This window comes from Pseudorca crassidens, chromosome 17 (assembly GCF_039906515.1).
Source record: "Pseudorca crassidens isolate mPseCra1 chromosome 17, mPseCra1.hap1, whole genome shotgun sequence".
Lineage (NCBI taxonomy): Eukaryota > Metazoa > Chordata > Mammalia > Artiodactyla > Delphinidae > Pseudorca > Pseudorca crassidens.
Window position 1 is genome coordinate 81,871,095 of NC_090312.1, and position 20,968 is coordinate 81,892,062.

The following is a 20,968-nucleotide window of genomic DNA, read 5'->3' on the forward strand; positions in this document are numbered from 1 at the left end:
GCCACTGAGCCTGCGCGTCCGGAGCCTGTGCTCCGCGACGGGAGAGGCCACAGCAGTGAGAGGCCCGCGTACCGCTAAAAAACAACAACAACAAAAACATGTGTATGTATGTCTGTATGTGTGCCATTAGCCTTTTTCTGAACCATTTGAGAGCAGGCTGTGACATGGTGTCTCACTCACTCTAAATACTCCAGAGGACACTCTCCCATATAACCAGACATCAAATAACCAAACAAGTCAGGAAATTAACATTCCTACCATACATCACTACCAGCTGAGCCACTTGCCCAATTCAAAGTTTGCAAACTGCTCCCACAAAGACTGTTTCTTTCTGGTCCAGCAGTCCATCCAAGATCACACATTGCCCTTAGATATCATGTCTCTTTCGGTTTGCATCTGAAACAGTTCCTTTATGGTTTTAAAGAGTGAGGGGCTTTCGTTCCAATGGGGTCCCAGGACCAGTCTGTCTGGTATGGGCTCCTGCATTCTTGGCAGGAAAACCACAGACATGGTGGTGTGCCCTTCCCAGGGCAGGATAAGGGAGGCTACCTGTCAGCCGCATCATCACTGCTGAGTTCACCTTGACCACCTGATCAGGTTGGTATCTGTCCAGTTTCTCCAGCTTCAAGCCACCATTTTCCCCTGTGCAATGGATAAGTGTTTTCTGTAGGGAGAACTCTGCTCTATGTTATGCTAATATCCTCATCACGCCTCCACCCACCTGCCTTAGCATCCGCTTGCTTGGGTGAGGAGTGGTGGTTTTGTATTCCCATCATTCCTCTGTATGTATGTGTTCCTTCTACTGTAAGGAAGTGTTCCTTTCCTTTAGATTAGTATGGGCTCGTGGATTCCTGCTTTATTCAGTGGTTTATCGTCCATAACTAATATTATTTGTTTGGGTGGTCTGCTTGTCACTGATTTGGCCAATGGCGCAACTTTCAAGATGGTTCCTGTATCCTTTCGATATGTCCTTATCATCCTTTGACTATTTCCTTAGTTTTTGGCATAACAAGATAGTCCAGGCTCATCTTTTATTTTTCCTGCCTCAACCCTGATTCAGTCATTTGTCCAAGGAGTCAAGAGCATCTTTTAGTGAAGGATGGCGATTAGAAACCAAAATCTGGATTCTCATTGGTACTGGGGTATCATCGCTTCTAGATACTCTCAGCAGAGAGAGCTAGGAAACATACGCATACGTGTGCGTGCATACGCACATATATCTGTAGTTATTTCTATATCTATTAAAACCATGAGTTAATTGAAGATACCTCCAATTCCAACCCAACATCTCAGGATTCTCGCTAGCCTGCTTCCTTTGTGTATTTTTAAATCCCTTTTCTGACAGTAAGGAACCGCCTCCCACTATTCTCAATGTATCTGTTATTTGCTGGCTGTAACCTGTCTCCCAGCTACCCCACCTGCTTGCTTGGTTTCCGGGCACACCAGCACCTCTGTGCAGATCTCCTGCAATGCTCCACTGTTTTCATGTTCAAAAGCAAAGCAAAGAAATAATAATTACTCATTTAAATTGATTGTAAAATTATTTTAAGTATAAAATGTGACCATAAACTATAGTATCAAAATTTCCTTCTTTACTATCTTTCCTTGCTGGCAAATTCCTCAGGAGTCAATTAAAGACAAAAAAAAAAAAAACCCAAGGCACTATTTTTGTTTGTTTGGGGTGGGGTCACCCACACTTTTGAAAGTACAAGATTGTACCAAAAAGTGTTTCTTGGGCTTTCAGTCATGGCTAGAGCAAAACTAGAGACTGGCTTGACCTAGTAGGTTTTCTTTTGCTAAAAACGATAAGGAAGAAAGGGGAGTAAGGATTAAATAATATTTTCCAGAAGCGTTCATAGAATTTGTGGCAGCTTTGAGGAAATACTTCGTAAGTACAGTGCCTCTCCCCTCTGTCAGCCACACCCACACACATTACTCTCTATGATCTTAGACGGAGAAAACCATGCAGACCAAGTCAGATTTCATGACTTGCCCCAAGTTCAGAGGTTGGCCAATCTAATTTACACTGCTTCTATGCATGACTGAACTCCCATGAGTCATTTTCATCTTTGGTGTGAGAGAGAGTTCTGTGGAACTGTATTCATATGAAAACCAACCCCTGAGCCTCCAAGTCAGGCTCGGCACCCCCAAACACTGCCCCCTCCACGGCTGCTCTCTCTCTGCAGAGCCCAGGAGATGCACCCCTGGCAGCTCCTGAAACCCTGCCGGTGAGCAGGTCCAAGTTCAGCTGCAATGGACAGCCAAGGGCACCTACCAAGCTCCTCTCTCCTTGCCATGTCTTTCCTCCTTTTCCAAAACTAAAACAGGAAAATCTTACTGGGTCATTTCTACAGAAAGGGTGATGATAAAACATCCCAGAGCTAGAAGGGGCAGCCTCTGGTTAGGCAAAGACTTGAAGCATGAATGCTTTAACAAACATTAATCATACGTGTGTGTATTAACTGGTTTGGGCATTGTATGTAGTGAGACTTACAAAACATACCTAATATACCAGTTCAGTTTCAGGATGGTTGTTCAGACCGAAGCTTTAATTCTTGAGCAGTTTAAGTCTTCAGTAGTTCAAGGACCTCTGCTAATTTGATTTTGCCAATACTTATTCAATTTAACAAATGAATTATAATAGGATATTTATAAAGATAATTAGTAAATACTTTCCAACTTCTGCCTGGCCTTTGATTTGGGTACACTTTAATGGTGAACATTTCCAATGCACGTACATGACATATAATCACCAATGCCAGTTCAATCACGTGTAAATACCTGTCCATTATGGCAGCCCGCGCAGCCCCTATACACCCCACATACAATGGTTCTTTCCTACCTCTCTACTCTCACCTCTCACTGCTCTCTTCCACGTCTGCTATATTCTGGCCTCTGGCTGCTTCTAAAACATGCCAAGCTCTTTCTTTCCTATGTTCTCTTCCCTCTGCATGGAACCGAGGCCCCCAGATCTTCCTATGGCTAGCTCCCTCATCCGAGGACACCTACTCTGGGAGACCATCCTACCTAAAATAGCCAGTGTCTGCCACCACCTCCACAAACTTCTCATACTCTCTTCTCCCACTTGGTTTATAATTTCCTAAAGCACTGTTCTTAGCAGGCGTCATATTGTATATCTATCTGTTTATTGTCTCTCCCTCTCCGCATTACAATGCTAGCTCCCTGAAACGTTACCTTTGTTGTGCACTGCTGGATCCCTGTGCCCAGAACATCATAGGACCTCAACAAGGTTTGTTGAATGAATGAAAGATGGCCTGAGACAGCTCATCAGAGGATTCCCCCCTACCCTCAGTGGGACCAAAACTGTGGACGCTTGGACTGCTGGCTGGCCTTTGTGCCTTGTCATGTCTTTTTCTGGAGAACACGCTTTTCTCTTAGAGTTTATATTACTTTTATTGAAGCCTCATCCTGTCACTTTAAGAAGAGGAATGTTCCCTCTGGACACATATTTCATTAACAGAGCATTATCTCCCAAAGTAACTAAGAACTTTCAAAAGAAGGGTGATGGTTATAAGAGCCTCTAGATAATTTGGACTGATTAGGTATCTTAATCCAGTTGCCAGTTAATTGTGTTTGTTTGTGATTAAGAATATGATTTTCACCTCCTCCCCCCTCCACGATCTCGCTGTGTTTGGAGAAGGCCAATCTTCGTATCTGCAGCCGGCCCTTTGAAGGTGTTTGCTGAAGGGATGAGACCACTGGCTCACCTGGAGCCACGAGCTGGGAGGAAGGAATCTCTGCGCAGCCACCTGCAGGTTCACTAAGAAAGATCCCACCGCCCACCGCAAACAGGCGGGAGATCTGAGCACCCGCGCCCGTTCCCCACCCCCTCCCATCACGCCCGGGGTCACTCTTCTACGGAGAAAATGACTCCGTAGTTGAAATGCTGATCAGAATGAACCGTTCTCCAAAGCAGGGCTTCTCCAAGTAGTCGTGCAGAAGGATCCGGTTTTCCCTTATTTCCAATCTGTCACCCGTTGATATTTTTAAAATACAGCTTTAAAAAAATCACTAGAAAAATAAAATAACGAAGCCATGCAAAATACAAGCTCACACTTTCTATTACGCGGGTCCTCAGACATCAACCTATCCTCAAATTGCTCCCAAAGTTCCGAGCTGCTTCCCGCCAGGCAGGGTACCGCATCCGCATCCTGCATCCCAGTCCCGACCCCCCACCCCACCCCCCGGGCTGCAGACCTCAGCACCGCCGCCCCCGCCCCGGGGGGGAACCGGCCTTAAACCCGCAGCCCCTTCCTCACTTAGCCGTTTTAGGTCCCCAGTTCTTTATTTTTTTTTTAAAGGAGATACTCAATGGATTATAAGAGTGATATTAGATGAGAACTTCTCTCACTGATAAGCACCAAGTCAACAATGAGCCGTTTATTGACATTATTCGCTGCTGAACAACGGGGTTGTTTGCCTTGACGGTCAGACCTGCGGCCTCGGCGGTGAGTGGGGATGAACGCTTTCAGCTTCGCTGCTGGGGGCTAGTGTCTGGGCAGGAGGGGAAGCCTGGCGAGCGAACTGGGGGCAAAGAGGAAAGCACGGGCAGCTGGACCTCTTAGGGTCACGTCACCTTACGGTGACCTGCTTCTAAGTCACCGATGTGAATTCTTTCTTCTGATGCCAGCTATATTATTAGCTGTAACTACTCCCACGCATCATGTAGATAACAGAATATATGGGATATAATATTTGTGATACAGTATAATTTCTATACACACACACACACACAATGTTGTTGTTTTACCCATGGAGAAACTGAAGTTTCTAATAGTCAGTTTGGGGCATCTGATACCAGAAGCCAAAGCTAAAGGCTGCAGTCCTTCACCTAAAGTGTTTGCAGCTATGACAACACACAGGCTGCAGAGTACTGTTCCTGTAGACGGTGTGGGCTCCCTCCCTGACTTGTGGGGCGCCCTTTGTCTTGTAACAGGATCAGGCTTTTCGGCCAAATTCTGCTCACCTCATCCCCCAACTCATTCTGACTTCTAACTTGACCAGTACGCTTGGAATTCTGGCTGTCACAAATCCCACCCCCCCCACCCCCCGGTTCCCATCTTCCTTTTGTTCCCATCACTATGGACAAAGAGCTGTGATCGCAAGTTTCCATGTATTGAAAATATTTCCATATAATAAAATATTGACTTTTTTGGTATCACATATATTATCACCATACTAAGGCCTTTGTTCAGACAGAGGGTTTTAAATCGTTAATTGATAGGAATTTGTATTTTCCAGGCAGATACTGTTTCCAAAATATTTTCCATTCTAAATTGCAGTTAGCTGGGCTCTCAAAGGTGCTTGAATTGTCTAGTGGTATTCCCTCAGTTTTAAATTTTTTTATAAATAGCTTTCTTGAATTCAAATGATCTTCAAATTCTCTTATTTTACTGTTTCATGTATCTGTGGGTTTTCTCTAAACCAGGCATCTACAAATGTCTTCAAGTCTTTTAGAGCAAGAACTTTCTGTAAGGAGGAGACCTAAAATTGTGACACTATCAAAACTGCTACAACCTGGAGTAATACACCAAAGAGAAAAATTGTTTCCTCTGTAGATTTATTTTCAGATATAATGGACTTGCATAGTACATTTAAAGTGGTATGTTGGTTCCTTAAAAAAAAAAAAGTATTGCTTTTTAAAGGACATGAATGTGGAAAAGTGATTTGTTGTTTTACATAACATAATAATTAATATTTATACAGTACTTCGTAAAGTATTTTTATATACAAACTTCAATTTAATCTTCAAAATAACCCTACTATAATATTCTTCTTTTTAAAAAAATTTTATTGGAGTATAGTTGATTTACAATGTTGTGTTAGTTTCTGCTGTACAGCAAAGTGAATCAGTTACACATATATATATATATCCACTCTTTTATAGATTCTTTTCCCATGTAGGTCATTACAGAGTATTGAGTAGAGTTCTCTGTTCTATACAGTAAGTTCTTTTTAGTTACCTATTTTATATATAGTAGTGTGTATATGTCAATCCCGATCTCCCAATTTATCCCTTCCTTCCTTTTTCCCCTGGTAACCAGAAGTTTGTTTTCTACATCTGTGACTCTATTTCTGTTTTGTAAACAGGTTCATTTGTACCATTTTTTTAGATTCCACATACAAGCAATATCATATGGTATTTGTCTTTCTCTGTCTGACTTACTTCACTCAGTATGATAATCTCTAGGTCCATCTATGTCGCTGCAAATGGCATTATTTTGTTCTTTTTCATGGCTGAGTAATATTCCATTGTATCTATGTACCACATCTTCTTTATCTGTTCCTCCGTTGATGGACATTTAGGTTACTTCCATGTCCTAACTATTGTAAACTTCTTTCTTTTATTTTATTTTTCACAAGAGGAAAATGAGGTTCAGGGAGATGAAATGATTCACGAGAGTCACAAATCTAGGAAGGACCGGATCCTTTGATTCCACAATTTATGCTTTTCCACCATTCCACACTGTCCACACAGCTTCACACATGCACAAACGCCACTCTACCATCTTCCTTTTAGCCACTGATGATTCCTGCACTGCTGGAAAGGCCTTCAATTCCCTTAGGTTACTAGAGCACTCAGCCTGCCTTGAAGACTTAGGACAACATGCTTTTTATTCAATATTTTTGCAGTAACACTTTCCATGTCCATAAACTAAGTTTTGGTAATGAACATAGTAACACAGTACTCTAAATTTAGCTTATCATCATAAACTCCTAGGGGAACATGTTCCAAACAGTTTCCCAGACTTCTCTCAACAGAGATTCTGTTCAACCTGGAGATGGCCCCAGGAATTTGTAGTACAAGCATCCTAGTGGTCCTGGGCTGGGAAATGTTGGGGCCATTTCCAGGGCTGGGAAACATTGTTTTAACATATTAAAAGTAGTAAACTGTAAATGGTGTGCACTAGAATTGCTGCAACATAGAGGAAAGCTGTAATGTATGCTAGTTTACATTTAGGGTACCCTGAGTACTATTTTTCCTAAAACACAAACTAAAAAAGCTGCCTTAGGTTCTTAGCTCCCTGATTATTGTAAAATAATGAAACTTCAGGGGAAAAGACCTACTTAACTTCATCTTATCACTTTTTCCATAAAAAGACGTAGCCTGGGCCATCTTTAATGCCTTTGGCCAGTAGGAAAAAAATTGTCTCAAAGCTTTCTTGAGGTGCATCCCCTTCTGTGATTCCTACAGCATCTTCCTCCCAGAAAGAATTAATTATTTATGCGTCCCATAGATATTTTTCGTAATTTTGTTAACAGAGTTCAGGCCACAGTATAGTGCAGTTGGTTATTTTTGTGAAAACTGACCATCTGGCTTCTTCCTTCTTATATCACTTTATACCACTTTGGGACACAAAATGAGATGCTTACTAGATGCTGATTGATTGTAAGTCCAATCTGATAAGAACGGTGGGAAGGGGCGTGGTATCTTCCTGGCCGCCTGAAATCCTGTTTCTTGTGTGTTCACTTCAGTTCATTTCAGTTTCTAAAGTCTTACAATCTCATGTACCGCTGGGCACATAACAAAAATCGGTTGGCCTGTATCAAGCGCATGTCTACCACCCAGTTAGCCCCTGGGTTTCAAGTCATGTTAAGAAGGTTCAAAATAGCAATCCAAATTATTTACAAGCATTCATTAAATAAATATAATTTTTTAAAAAAAGGTTTTATTGCTGTGGTAACAGACATAAAGCCTTTAGACATCTGATTAACAATAGATTAATACGGAAAAGTGACTTATGGACCTTTACTGCGCAATTTTTTAAAAATTTATTTTATTGAAGTATAGTTGATTTACACCATTGTGTTCATTTCTACTCCACAGCAAAGTGATTCAGTTATACATATAACTCTTTTTCATATTCTTTTCCATTATGGTTTATCACAGCATATTAAATATAGTTCCCTGTGCTACACAGTAGGACCTTGTTGTTTATCCACCCTATAGGTAATAGTTTGCATCCGCGAATCCCAAACTCCCAGTCCATCCCTCCCCCACTCCCTTCCCCCTTTTTTGTACAATTTTTGTTTTAGTAACTCTTCTGTAAGTTTGAAATTCTTCCCAAATGAAAGTTGGTTTTTTTAATTAGACATTAAACCTTGAAAACACACGATGCTGAGTGAAGAAGCCAGTCACAAAAGATCACATCCTGTGTGATTCCATTTATATGAAATGTCTAGAATAGGTAACTCCATAGACAGAAAATAGATTAACATCAGTTGCTTAGGGCTGGGGAGGGGGGAGTAATAAAGGAGCTGGAATGGGGTTTCTTCTTGGGGTGATGAAAATGTTATAAACTTGACTGTGGTGATGATTGCACAACTGAACTTACTAAAAACCACTGAATTGTACACTTTAAATGGGTGAATTGTATAGTATGTAAATTATATCTCCATAAAGCTCTTACTTAAAAAATTAGAAGTCAGGGACTATCTGGAAAAGACTCAGATATTAAACGTTTTATTTGAAATTGAACACTGGTTGGAAGATGCACCCGGTTAGACAACACCAGTCGGGACGGTTTTCCTCCCCAGGCACATTTCCACTTGGCAAGGAATGGATTAGTTTCTCTCCCAGGGTAGTTGATAGAAAAGGGCTCTAGCACATAAACTAACTGATTTATGATTAGTCATAGGATAATGTTATCATCTGACAAGTTTGCTTTTAAACTTTACTATTTCATGTCTTATTTTAAGCTTGAATTCATTGGTACTTGGGAGCTTCCTTAAAGCATTCTATAAATCTACTTCAGAATTCTAAATGTTTCCTCTCCTCCCACCCTCCTGCCTGGAATGGGTAAAATGAGTTTTCACCCTCTCTTTTCAGTCTTACTAAGATTAAATGGCAGTGAGGTTTGGGAACACGGATGAACTTTAAAAAGAGAAAAAAGATAAGTTTACCTTAAGTTAATCAACTTAAAAATGACACTTGTCACACTACTATATGTAAAATAGATGATCAACAAGGACCTACTGTACAGCACAGGGCACTCTACTCAATACTCTGTAATAACCTATATGGGAAAAGAATCTGAAAAAGAATGGATATATGTATAACTGAATCATTAGCTGTACACCTGAAACTAACACAACATTGTAAATCAACTATCCTCCAATATAAAATAAAGATTAAATTTTTGAAAATGACACTTGTAATTGTAGGAATGGCAAGAAATTTTAACATACAACCTTCTTTCCCTTCCCTAATACGTGCTGGTTAGTGATTTTCCCCAATCTCACTTGTTCATTTTGGGACTTGATGAAATATTTCAGAAAATTTTTGTTTAATGTTTAGTGATATTAAGTAAGGTCGGGGGGTAAATGAGCTTGAAAAATATTTGTGTAGGAGGAAATTTTCATCAGTAGTCAATATTTTATCTTTTTACATAAGAAGTGAAATCGTTTTACAAATGGATTTTAAAAGATCATGACCATGTTCTGGGTGAAAAAGCTTTCTTTAGGTGCCTGACGACTCCAAATGACAAAGAGAATAATTATTTCTCTACAAATGGAGCTCTATACTAACCAGAGTGTTTTCAGATTTAAGCATGGGTGTCCGTGGCAATATGCCCTGACGCCGGAATTTCTAGAGGGTTCTACATGGGTGCAAGAACACTGCCGTTTCGTTGTGAAGCGAGGCGTCTCGGGTGTGGGGAATGTCGGCCTCCTTCCTCCAGACCGAGGGTCTTTACTGGCTCCTGTTTAAACATCGAATTTGTCCTTCTTGCCTCAAAGAGAAATATTTTTCTAAAATTGATTGTGGTAAGTTTTCTGTTTGGGAACGCTCGTTAGAAGATGAAACAAGGGTTCTTCTATTGGTAAACAAACCAAAAGCTTGCTATTCAGTTTTGAAATCTGTGGGGTTTTTTCCTACCAAAACAAGCAGTATACTGTGGTCAGAATGAAAATTTTACTCATTTTTGGTTCTTTTATTACCCCACACTTTGGGGAACTTAGTCACTTTTATTTTTGGCCAGGAAAAAAAGGGGGGGGGGCTGCAGGCTTAAAAAGAATCAAGATTTCTCAGTAACCAAGTGGATGATTTAACTTTACCCACTTTAATCTATTTTTCCTCTTCCCATAAAAATGGAATTCTCTACTTTTATAGAACCAGTTAATTCCTACCATAAACAGAAAAACATTATGAATAAAATTTAATATCCAAGAAAAGACATGTTCCTTTTATGGTGCTTAAACAAAACAAACAAACCAACAACAACAAAAAATCCACAGTGAAAAATCTGAGTTTGAACATTAAGTTAGAAATTTGCTATCACATGTGCTTATCACATACAGTCTCTCCATTTCTGACTTCAGAATGTTAATTGGTGGAGGAAAAGGTTTAATAATTATTGCTCTGTATACTATTCCCATTATTCAGATTTTTTTTTTAAAGCTTATATCTAATCTCAGAAAACAAAGCCTCTTAATAGCGTCAGATAACATTGAATTCAAATAGGCTGGATATCAGAACAGAATTCTGTTCTATACTGTGAACGACACTAAATAATTCTATGTTCTGGTTTACAGTCTCAATTTGAATTTTGACTCATCAGAGGCAGAGACATTTTGTAGAAGAGCCGAGGCACTGAAGGTTACTTGGAATCTCTCTGAACTTGGAGACACTCATTCATCCCACCAATCAATCACAAAGTATTCGTTAGCAGAGGGACCTTCAAAATATCTAACAAGGGGCTTCCCTGGTGGCGCAGTGGTTGAGAATCCGCCTGCCAATGCAGGGGTCACGGGTTCAAGCCCTGGTCCGGGAAGATCCCACATGCCGTGGAGCAACTAAGCCCATGCGCCACAATTACTGAGGCTGCGCTCTAGAGCCCGTGGACCACAACTACTGAGCCCACGTACCACAACTACTGAAGCCAACGTGCCTAGAGCCGGTGCTCCGCAACAAGAGAAGCCACCACAATGAGAAGCCCATGCACAGCCACAAAGAGTAACCCCTGCTCGCCGCAACTAGAGAAAACCTGCACACAGTAACAAAGACCCAACGCGGCCAAAAATAAATAAATAAATAAATCTATAAAAAATATATATATATATCTCTAACAAAATATCATCTTCTACCAAATTCATTAATCCCATTTAAAATAAATGCATTTCTCTTAGCCAAAAAAAAAAAAAGAACTTTGAATTTTAGAATGTCATCGTTTTGACCTACTTTTTACACGGGAATTACTTTATTAAGTTAGATCAACTAAATGGACGTGCTACGCTGGTTCCCAGGCTGATGTGTGGAACTCATTACGGACTCACCAAGTGTTCAGGGTTACTTTTCAATGTGTTGCAGCCAGAATCAATAAATCTCTCCCCTGGTTTCTTTGCTGTACGTATTGTCCTGGTTAATCATGTATACACACAGCACAGCACATTAGACCCGGAGAAAGAGCTTTCTGATGGCGGCCAATTTTTAACTACCGTGCTGTTGAAGTTGGAAAACAAAGGGAACCTGCTCCTGTTTATTATTAAGGTGTGATGTGAACCAGGGGCCATAAATAATCTTGCTGGCCAACTTCCAGGGCAGAAGAAGGAAGGGAAGATGGAGGGAGAGGGAGAGAACCATCTTGTGAAATTGTTTTCTGGAGGAATCACACCTTGTAGAAAATCCTTCCTAAGGAGCCGCCAGTGCCCAACTAGAAAAGGGGAAATAGTCAACTCTACCAACACAGATGTGAGCTTTCTCACTTACGTGCGCACATAATAATTGAGACAGCATGAAATGCTTTCTAAAAACTAAATATTAAACTGAGTGAATGTAAAAAAGGTATGGTAGAGAAAATGTTAAAATATCATCTCTACAGAGACCACCCCCCCCCCCCTTTCCTCACGCGATTTCCGTCCTCTTTTCTCTGGAGCTTCCTATTTGTATTCAGAGCTAAGATTCAGCGTCCCACCTGATGGGGGATGGAGGGAGCCTGTACTTCCGTGGAGCCCAGTCCAGCTACTTCCGCCCCAGCGGATCCAGGACGCTGCCGTAGCAGCAGAACACGCTCTGCCTGGTCCCGGTGGCGCCCCTATCTACCTAGCAGTGTGGCTTTGGGTTAATCATCTCATTTCTTCTTCCATAAAATGAGAGGGTTGCACAAGAGGGCTCCTGGGTGCCTCTCAGTTTTCACATTCTGGGGTTCTGTAGTTCTCCATACAGCAGTAAAACTTCAAAAGTCCCACGTCTCTGAGGAAGTAGGGAAGTAGAATATTTCCAAATCTACACATTCTAGGATGCATAAAAATCACCTGGGCGTGTGGTAAGCTAGAGGTAACTCCAAGAATCTGCACTTTTACCAAAGCAGCCAAGGAAATTCTCACCCAGATGGTTCTTGAGAAGCTTGCCCTAGGGATTCTTTCAGCTTCTATTGTGGAAGAAGGCTGTGAAAATCAAGACTTTTAAAATGAGCTTACCTAGGGGTATCTTTAACATTCTGAATGAAAATAACAGCTTGTGCATTTAGGAAATTAACATATATGAAAGACAATCCCAGGAAGAGGGGCTGTAGTCTTAGCTGGGGGGAAAGTTTCTAGATTTAAGCTTGGTCGTTGCCGGTTGCGAAGAATGAGTCTCGGAGATAAAGAGTGAGAAGAGCAATGTCTCTATTTTCAATTTTAGTGGGAATTATTTACTGTAACAAAATAAAGTTCAAACTACGAATCACCGTAAAACCTCACATTCATTAAATCTAAACTCTTCACTTTATATACCTTAGTACCATTAAGGGTGTTCAGCATTTCTCTTTCTAATCTTACTCTTTCTAAACTAGTCAATGTTTAATGATACTGAATCCAATATTGACCCATCCACTCCCTCTTTTTTAAACAACAGCTCTTTTTGAGGTATATTTCACGTGTCATACAATCCCCTCTTTAAAAGTGTCCAATTCAATGGTTTTTTGTATACTCACAGATATCTGCAACCTTAACCATAATCAATTTTCAAAGATTCATCACCCTGAAAAGACACGCTTAGCAGTCACCCCTCCTTCTCCTCCGGACCTCCAGGGCCCCAGGAAATCACGAATGGACTTTCCGTGTCTGCAGTTTTGCCTATTTCGGGCATTTCGTAGAAATGGAATCACACACTATGTGGTCTTTCGTTACTGGCTTCTCTTACTTGACAAGATGTCTTCAAGGCTCATCCTTGGGGCGGCAGCTGCCAGTACTTCATTCCTCTCTCTGGCTGGCTAATATTCCATTGAAGGGATATGCCACATTTGATTTATCCGTTCATCGGTTGATAGGCATTTAGGTTGTTTCTACTTTGGGGCTATTATGAATAATGCTGCTCTGAACATTTGTATATATACAAGTTTTTATACAAATTCACGTTTTCAGTTCTCTTGGGGTGAACCATACAGTAAATTTGTGTTTAACCATCTGAGGAACTACCAGACTGTTTTCCAAAGTGGCTGCCCCATTTTAAAATCCTACCAGCAGGGCTTCCCTGGTGGCGCAGTGGTTGAGAGTCCGCGTGCCGATGCAGGGGACGCGGGTTCGTGGCCCGGTCCGGGAAGATCCCACATGCCGCGGAGCCGCTGGGCCCGTGAGACATGGCCGCTGAGCCTGCGCGTCCGGAGCCTGTGCTCCGCAACGGGAGAGTCCACATCAGTGAGAGGCCCGCGTACCACAAAAAATAAAAAAATAAAATAAAATAAAAAGATAAAATCCTACCAGCAATACGTGAGGGTTCTGGGAATTCCAGTGGTTAGGACACGGTGCTTTCACTGCCATGGACCTGTGTTCAGTCCCTAGTCGGGGAACTAGATCCCACAAGCTGCAGGGTGCGGCAAAAAAAAGTGAGGGTTCCAATTTCTCTACATCCTCACCAATACTTGTTATTATCAATCTTTTTGATTATGGCCATCAGAGTGGGTATGAACAGGTATTCTCATTGTGGTTTTGATTTGCATTTCCCTAATGACTAATGATACTGAGCATCTTGTGCTTATTGGTGATTCGTGTAACTTGCTTGGAGAAAGAGTCCTATTCAGACTCAAGCTCATTTTGAAATTAACTCGTCTTTTTATTATTGACTTGTAAGAATTCTCTGTATATTCTAGATCCAGGTTTCTTATCAGATATATGAGTTACAAATGTTTCCTCCCAGGTTGTCTTTCACTCACTTGGTGGAGTCCTTGAAAGCACAAAAATTATCAATTTTGATGACGTCCATTTTTGTCTATTTTTCCATTGGTTGCTTGTGCTTTTTGTATCATATCTAAGAAACTATTTCCTAATCCAAGATCATGAAGATTTATGCCTATGTTTTCTTTTATGAATTTTATAATTTTAGCTATTACATTTATGTTTGATCTATTTCTCAGAATTATATTTATTTTTAGTGATTAAAAAAATAACGAAGTTTACCATTTTGACTATTTTTAAGTGTACAGTTCAGTACACTTGCATTGTTGTGCAATTAATATCCAGAACCCTTTTCATCTTTCAAAACTGAAATTCTATAGCAATTAAATAAGAGCCCACGCCCCCAGATGAAAGATGCAACCATCTTTCTACTTTCTGTTCCATGAATCTGACTACCTCCTAAGAGTAGAATGTCTTTTGTGACTGCCTTATATCACTTAGCATAATGCTCTCAAAGTCTATCTGTGTCGTAGCATGCGTTAGAATTTCCTCCCTTTTTAAGGCTGAATAATATTTTATTGTATGTATAGACCACATTTTGTTAAGTGTTCAATGGTTTTGAGTTCATTGTTGTTTATGGTGTGAAGTAGTCCAATTTTATTTATTCTTTTGTACGTGGAAATCCAGTTGTCTCGGCACTACTTGTGGCACATTTATTCTTAGCACAGATGAGTAACTGAATTTATTTTTTATTTTTTTAAAATAAATTTATTTATTTATTTTTGGCTGCGTTGGGTCTTCGCTGCTGCGCGCGGGCTTTCTCTAGTTGCGGCGAGCGGGGGCTGCTCTTCGTTGCGGTGCGCGGGCTTCTCACTGCGGTGGCTTCTCTTGTTGCAGAGCACGGGCTCTAGGCGCGTGGGCTTCAGTAGTGTGGCTCGTGGGCTCAGTAGTTGTGGCTCGCGGGCTCTAGAGTGCAGGCTCAGTAGTTGTGGCGCACGAGCTTAGTTGCTCCGTGGCATGTGGGATCTTCCTGGACCAGGGATCGAACCCGTGTCCCCTCCATTGGCAGGCGGATTCTTAACCACTGCGCCACCAGGGAAGCCCAGTAATTGAATTTAAATGACCATTATTTCAAACTCTTAAATCTCGGGGGCGGGGTGGGGAGGTAGGGTGGGATATCCAAAGTCTGTTTTAAAAGAAATAGAGCATGATTAGGATACTTTGTGTTGTGAGTGATCACCTGTATTTCAAGACAAGTATTATATATATTTTTTAATGTGAAAATGTCATGTTTTTGCTTCTTCCTTGTACTCCAGAATCTTTCTACCTTTTTCACTTTACTATTGCGAAGCAGACCATCACTGCATGTGCTGCTTTAAGAGAATTGTGAAACTGAATAATTCAAACCATAACTTTAAAGTATTCGATAATAATTATTATTACCACCAATACTTAAATATACTGGGTATCATAAAATATGCATATGGACATAGACATTAGGGAAAAAAAGAGTCAAAATCACCTCTACTTACTGTTTAAAGGGAATGTCAATCACCAAGATTCAATGTATACTTGACTACCAATAGGTGGCGCTAGACATTTAGTCAGCATTACACTCATGTTTACATTGCCTATAATATAAATAACTGTAAAGTCTTTCATCGGAAAAGAAACCATCTCTACAGGGAATATAAAACCACTGGGAGAAAATGGACTCTCTCCCTCATAGTCACATTCAATCTGACAGTAAGTGAAGGCAGCTTTCAATTAAAGTGACCTCACAGGGACACGTTTACAGGTTTGAGTTGTCCCAGCATCCAGTAAGAAACGTCCTCCTTACTCCTATTCAGGCAGCTCTTTAGGTCAAAGATGCCATCAGTCCCTCTGGAACCTACCGAGAAGTAGCCAGGAAACTCTGGAGGTATTGTTCTTCATTTCTTTAAGTCTTGAAAGAAAAAAATGCAACCACAGCAGAAAAGAATTTGACTCCAGGTAGACAGCTACAGAACCAAACAAATGATGGAGAAAAGAACAGAATTCAGTCTCTTGTGTGTACGTCCTTTATTATTACAATAGCTGTTAATTTGATCACTGGTAGATTAAACATTATAAATATGTGTGTGTCTGTTTATACACACTCACACATATCCTATTGATGGTTGTCACATTAATACTGAAAAATGGAAATAATAAAAAAATTGACTTTTTACATTAAAAATCTACACATTACAGCCAGATTATACATTGAACATAGTCTTCTGGATCAACCTCATTTTTGTTTCTTGTATCTCATGCCATTGAGGGATTGTACTTTTTTTTAAAACAATCATTTAACGTACTCTAGGAAACAGAAGTCTAACATAGAAGAGAAAGGCACAAAACAAGTAACCTGTACTCTCCAACCTATCCCTAGAGTATGTTCAACTCCTTCTGTAGATTGATTGGTTTTGGATAAACTTGGGACAATGTGAGGATTGTTCCCGAGTCCCGAACCAAATGCTGTACCTAAGGATCCTCCCAGCTCTTTAGTCCTAGGACCTCACCTTAGTCCTAGATTCATCCAGCTTTGCAGATGACCTAGTACAAGGTGAAACTTTTTGAGACGTCTCTAAAACAGTGAAAACGCTCTTCCTCTATTTTTCAGCATTCTTGGTGAGTCCCTGCATTCTTTATTTTGTCTTTCTGAAGTACAACATACTCCCCAGCGAGATATCTGCACCCTCCCACCCAGCACCCCTACACCATTTGGAATAATATCAAGTGTAGCATCCTATAGTGGAAAGTATCCACTATGCTTACTAACACCAAATGAAAGAAATATATGGAGAGGATGAGCAAAATATTTTTTAATAGTTCCAGATAATGCAACACATGAAGCTTCTTCACAAATTTCCTTCCTGTGATGAAAGCCAGCCATTTAAAATTTCATGTGAATTCAATTCCAATCAAAACCACTGAGATTTCTTGGTTCATCTAAAAATTTTTATTGGTTAATTTTTCATTTACTTCCACTCATCTTTAGCAATTTAGGTTTGGTAATTTATTTAGCATTTATAAGAAACTATCGCCCTTCCTGGCAGGACTCCATGGGGTACTGAGTACACTTACATATTTTTGTTTAGTTTAGTTTATTTATTTACTTATTTTTGGCTGCGTTGGGTCTTTGTTGCTGTGCGCGGGCTTTCTCTAGTTGCAGCGAGCAGGGGCTACTCTTCATTGCGTTGCGCAGGCTTCTCATTGAAGTGGCTTCTCTTGTTGCAGAGCATGGGCTCTAGGCGTGCGGGCTTCAGTAGTTGTGGCACGTGGGCTCAGTAGTTGTGGCTCACGGGCTCTAGAGCGCAGGCTCAGTAGTTGTAGCACACAGGCTTAGTTGCTCTGCAGCATGTGGGATCTTCCCAGACCAGGGCTCAAACCCGTGTCCCCTGCATTGGCAGGCGGATTCTTAACGACTATGCCACCAGGGAAGTCCTTACACTTATATTTTTATCACACCCCAGGTAACTTCTTAAAGGCAGGAGAGCTTTCGGTAGACTGCGTAAATTCATATGCTTGTCTAGTGTTTTTCAGAGTAGGATCCATGGACCTTGGAAATTCCAGACATTCTTGGGGAGCTATGGATTTTCTATGAAATTTAGTAGTTTTTGTTTTTTGATTGGTATATATATATATATATATATATATATATATATATATATATACACATACTTTTTTTTTTTCCTGTGTCATGAAGATAACCAGAAGATAATCACTGACAGTTTCAATTGTCAGGTTGGATTGGTGTCTACCCACAGTGGCACCAAGCAATATGACTTTAATTGTTAGGAGAAAAAGAAACTTGGTAGGTGGTCAGGGAGTGCGGGGTACCTCTTAGTAATGCTTTGTTGCTGTTTGAAATTACACTCCTCTAAGTTTTCAAATAAAATTTGAATGATGTTTAGTGTTTTCTAAACACTGTTTAAAACTTTTCTGTTTTCAAATATGGCAGGTTTTTAATAAAAATTTAAGATAATTAAATAGTTAAAATTTCAGGGTTAGCTAGCATTTCACTATCTGAATCAGAAACTTCACTGTTGAGATACAGACTACTATATATAAAATAGATAAACAACACAGTCCTACTGTATAGCACAGGGAGCTATATTCAATATCCCATAATAAAGCATAATGGAAAAGAATATGAAAAAGAATATATACGTATGTATGTATATATATATAACTGAGTCACTTTGCTGTACACCAGAAACTAACACAACATTGTTAGTCAACTCTACTTCGATAAAAAATTTAAAGAAGAATCTTCACCATTGAAATAGCTAGCAGGCGGTATACTACTAATATCTGCACTAAAAATGTATTTGTTAATCTGAATAAAATGTACTAAATAATTTTTTTGTTGGTAAAAGTTGTAGTGACGCAAAGGATTGTGGCCCTTTTGTTCTTGCATAAACGAATTACAGCATCTTAATCCCCTCTTCCAAGCCTTCGGGGCCAAGTAGAAAGAGAATATGATGCATATTAATTAATAACCCACAGAGGTATGGGACAGCACCCTGTAAGCACACTAAAATTTCAGCACAAAACAGGAACATTCACACTCAGTGGGTAAATGAAATTAGAAAGAACCCTCAGCATCAATTCTTTTCTGCCAAATAAGTTGTACAATTTGGCAGAATTGTTGTACAAATACTTTTGATTGTACAAAAGTTGTACAAATACTTTTGATTCTCCATGTTTTTTTTTTGTTTTCTGATGTTTAGAATTTCAGATGAGAGGCTGTGGACCAGGCAAAGGCTCCACCCAGCCCAGGTGGCCTTACGTCAGAGTAAAGTGGCAAACTGTCATGTGGGTGCTCTTTGGAGTGACCGAGGACAGACAGGAAAGATTTCTTTGGGTCTAAAAGATCAGGAGGTACGACTTTTTAAATTAATTGCTAAACATTTATGCATTTGGCAGGATTTGGCCCAAGGTTTGCAAGTCTCACGAGAGAGACTGTACAGCCCCAAGTACCTCAAGTTGCGGGAGGTTATGATATTCATCAACGGTGCTCAGCCACGTGGATTTGGTCAGCGGGCTCATCACAAGTGGTGAAGCCTTCAAGCCCATTAAAGTGGGGAAGAGCATGGGTGTTTTTGTCTCACCTACTTGAATTTTACATTAAGTCCTGTAAAAACTGCACGTAACCCCCGCATAGCTGAGACCGGGTCCTGTCGGGAGTTTTTAGAGCTGCTTGAATTTAGGATACAGAATGATGGACTTGAACACATTCCACCACCTGAACTTTTCGTGATTTTGAGAGAGTTACTACTTGATACCTCAGGATCGTAGTTTATAAATTGGGAAATGATTCGTCATGAGGACTAAACCAGCTGGGGTCAAGCACAAGGCCATGAATTTTATAAGAATTTCGAAGATGTGGGCTCTCTGGAGCGCCAGCGCCAGCAATCAGATCAGAAGGGCATGGCGTGGAGCGCTGTAGGTAAATGAGAAAACCTGAAGGACGAGCTGAACCTCCGGGAGGGGTAGGAGCAGAGGAAGTGGGGTTGATGTGGAGGATAGGCTCCCATGATCCCCTGGGTGTGTTACGCCAGATAAGCTGGGCTCTGGAGCAGCACCAAGGGTGGGGGGGGCAGCACCTGCGCTGGAGGTGGAATCAGGGGCTGTTTCCATCCCTCCGTCTTTAATTTCTATACCAAGACCATGTCCTATAAGAAGCAGCTCAGTTCCTGTGCCTTCCAGCTGCAGTAAATAATTCATCACAAACTCAGCGGAAATGAGGAATAGGTGTCATTTATATAACACAACGTTTTATAGTCTAATTCAAATCTTGGCCCTGCCGTTTATGTGTGTGACGTTGTGCAAGTCACTCTGAGCCCCGTCTTTACAGCAGGTTATAATGGTGCCTGCGTCCCACGGCTGTGGTCAGTGTGATGCCGGCTTGATGCACTTACACTGACCTCAGTGTTAACCTTGGCAGATTTCAAACGAAACATCTAACCAAACAGGGTACATTTTCATGCATTTCTGTTGTATCCGTAGCTACCCTTGGGAGGGAACGCAGTTCACAAAGGTAAACACAGCAACCAGAGAATGAATAGCTGCACATCAAAGCCACTCCCAGGGAGGGGGTCTGTGACAGCCGCTGGTTAACGTGTCACTAGGGGCTCTCTGAGGGCACAGTTCGGTTTCATTCTTTCCTTTCTTCCTTCCTTCCTTCCTCCAGTCCACTCCACTGCCAAGGGCTGGGTGGGTCACCAATGCTGGGGACACTTGGGGCTTAGAAATAGGTTTCAGACATGTGTTAAGATAATGCTAACTGATTCCCTCCTTTTGAATATTACTTATCTCACCAAAATAAAATGACTTGGATAAAGACATATATTAAAATACCTGCTCCTATATATTAAAAAAAAAAACTACACCACAGACAAAAAAGAAAAGGCATGTTCTAACATCACAGATTATGTCAGGAGAGCAGAGGCATATTTGAGGTGATGAGAATTATCAATAAGGAAATTCAGTCCCGCAGGTTCTCGGTAGACACTCCACAGTCTTTCCTTATCTCTCAAAAGGTGATACAAGTCAGGAGTTGGAGAGTATCAAATCTGATAAGTTTGGTGGATAAAGGAGTCTGGAAGAAGAAAGGAAGAAAATGCTGAATTCTCAAAGGGCAGAAATTCCCTCTGCTTCCAAGTGTCCCGGTGGCGGCCGGCATCAGTGGATGGACAGACCACCCAGACTGCGTTTTCTCCTTGCCGGACTCTGTCTGAAGTTGTAACGACCGGAATTCTCCTGTTCTCAGGGCAGCCTCCCGCCCCTGGAGGGGGCAGAGAAGTGACCCCATCGGATAAGCCTG

General features: G+C 40.9%; 2 long non-coding RNA genes across 4 annotated transcripts in view; one reads left to right on the plus strand and one right to left on the minus strand.

Moving 5' to 3' along the window:
* The window catches only part of LOC137210450 (uncharacterized), a 92,578-nt gene that overhangs the window by 3,459 nt on the left and 68,151 nt on the right, over positions 1 to 20,968 (minus strand). The gene's annotated exons all lie outside the window — the stretch shown is intronic.
* Positions 57 to 19,019, plus strand: LOC137210449 (uncharacterized). 3 transcript variants are annotated; one of them, XR_010936525.1, is made up of 3 exons: positions 57 to 4,469; positions 5,450 to 5,623; positions 18,873 to 19,019. It is a non-coding gene; the product is annotated as an uncharacterized lncRNA (long non-coding RNA). The 3 variants fall into 3 exon arrangements; XR_010936526.1 differs by lacking the exon at positions 18,873 to 19,019 and having other exon boundaries at positions 62 to 3,776; positions 4,323 to 4,469; positions 5,450 to 9,777; XR_010936524.1 differs by lacking the exon at positions 18,873 to 19,019 and having other exon boundaries at positions 5,450 to 9,777.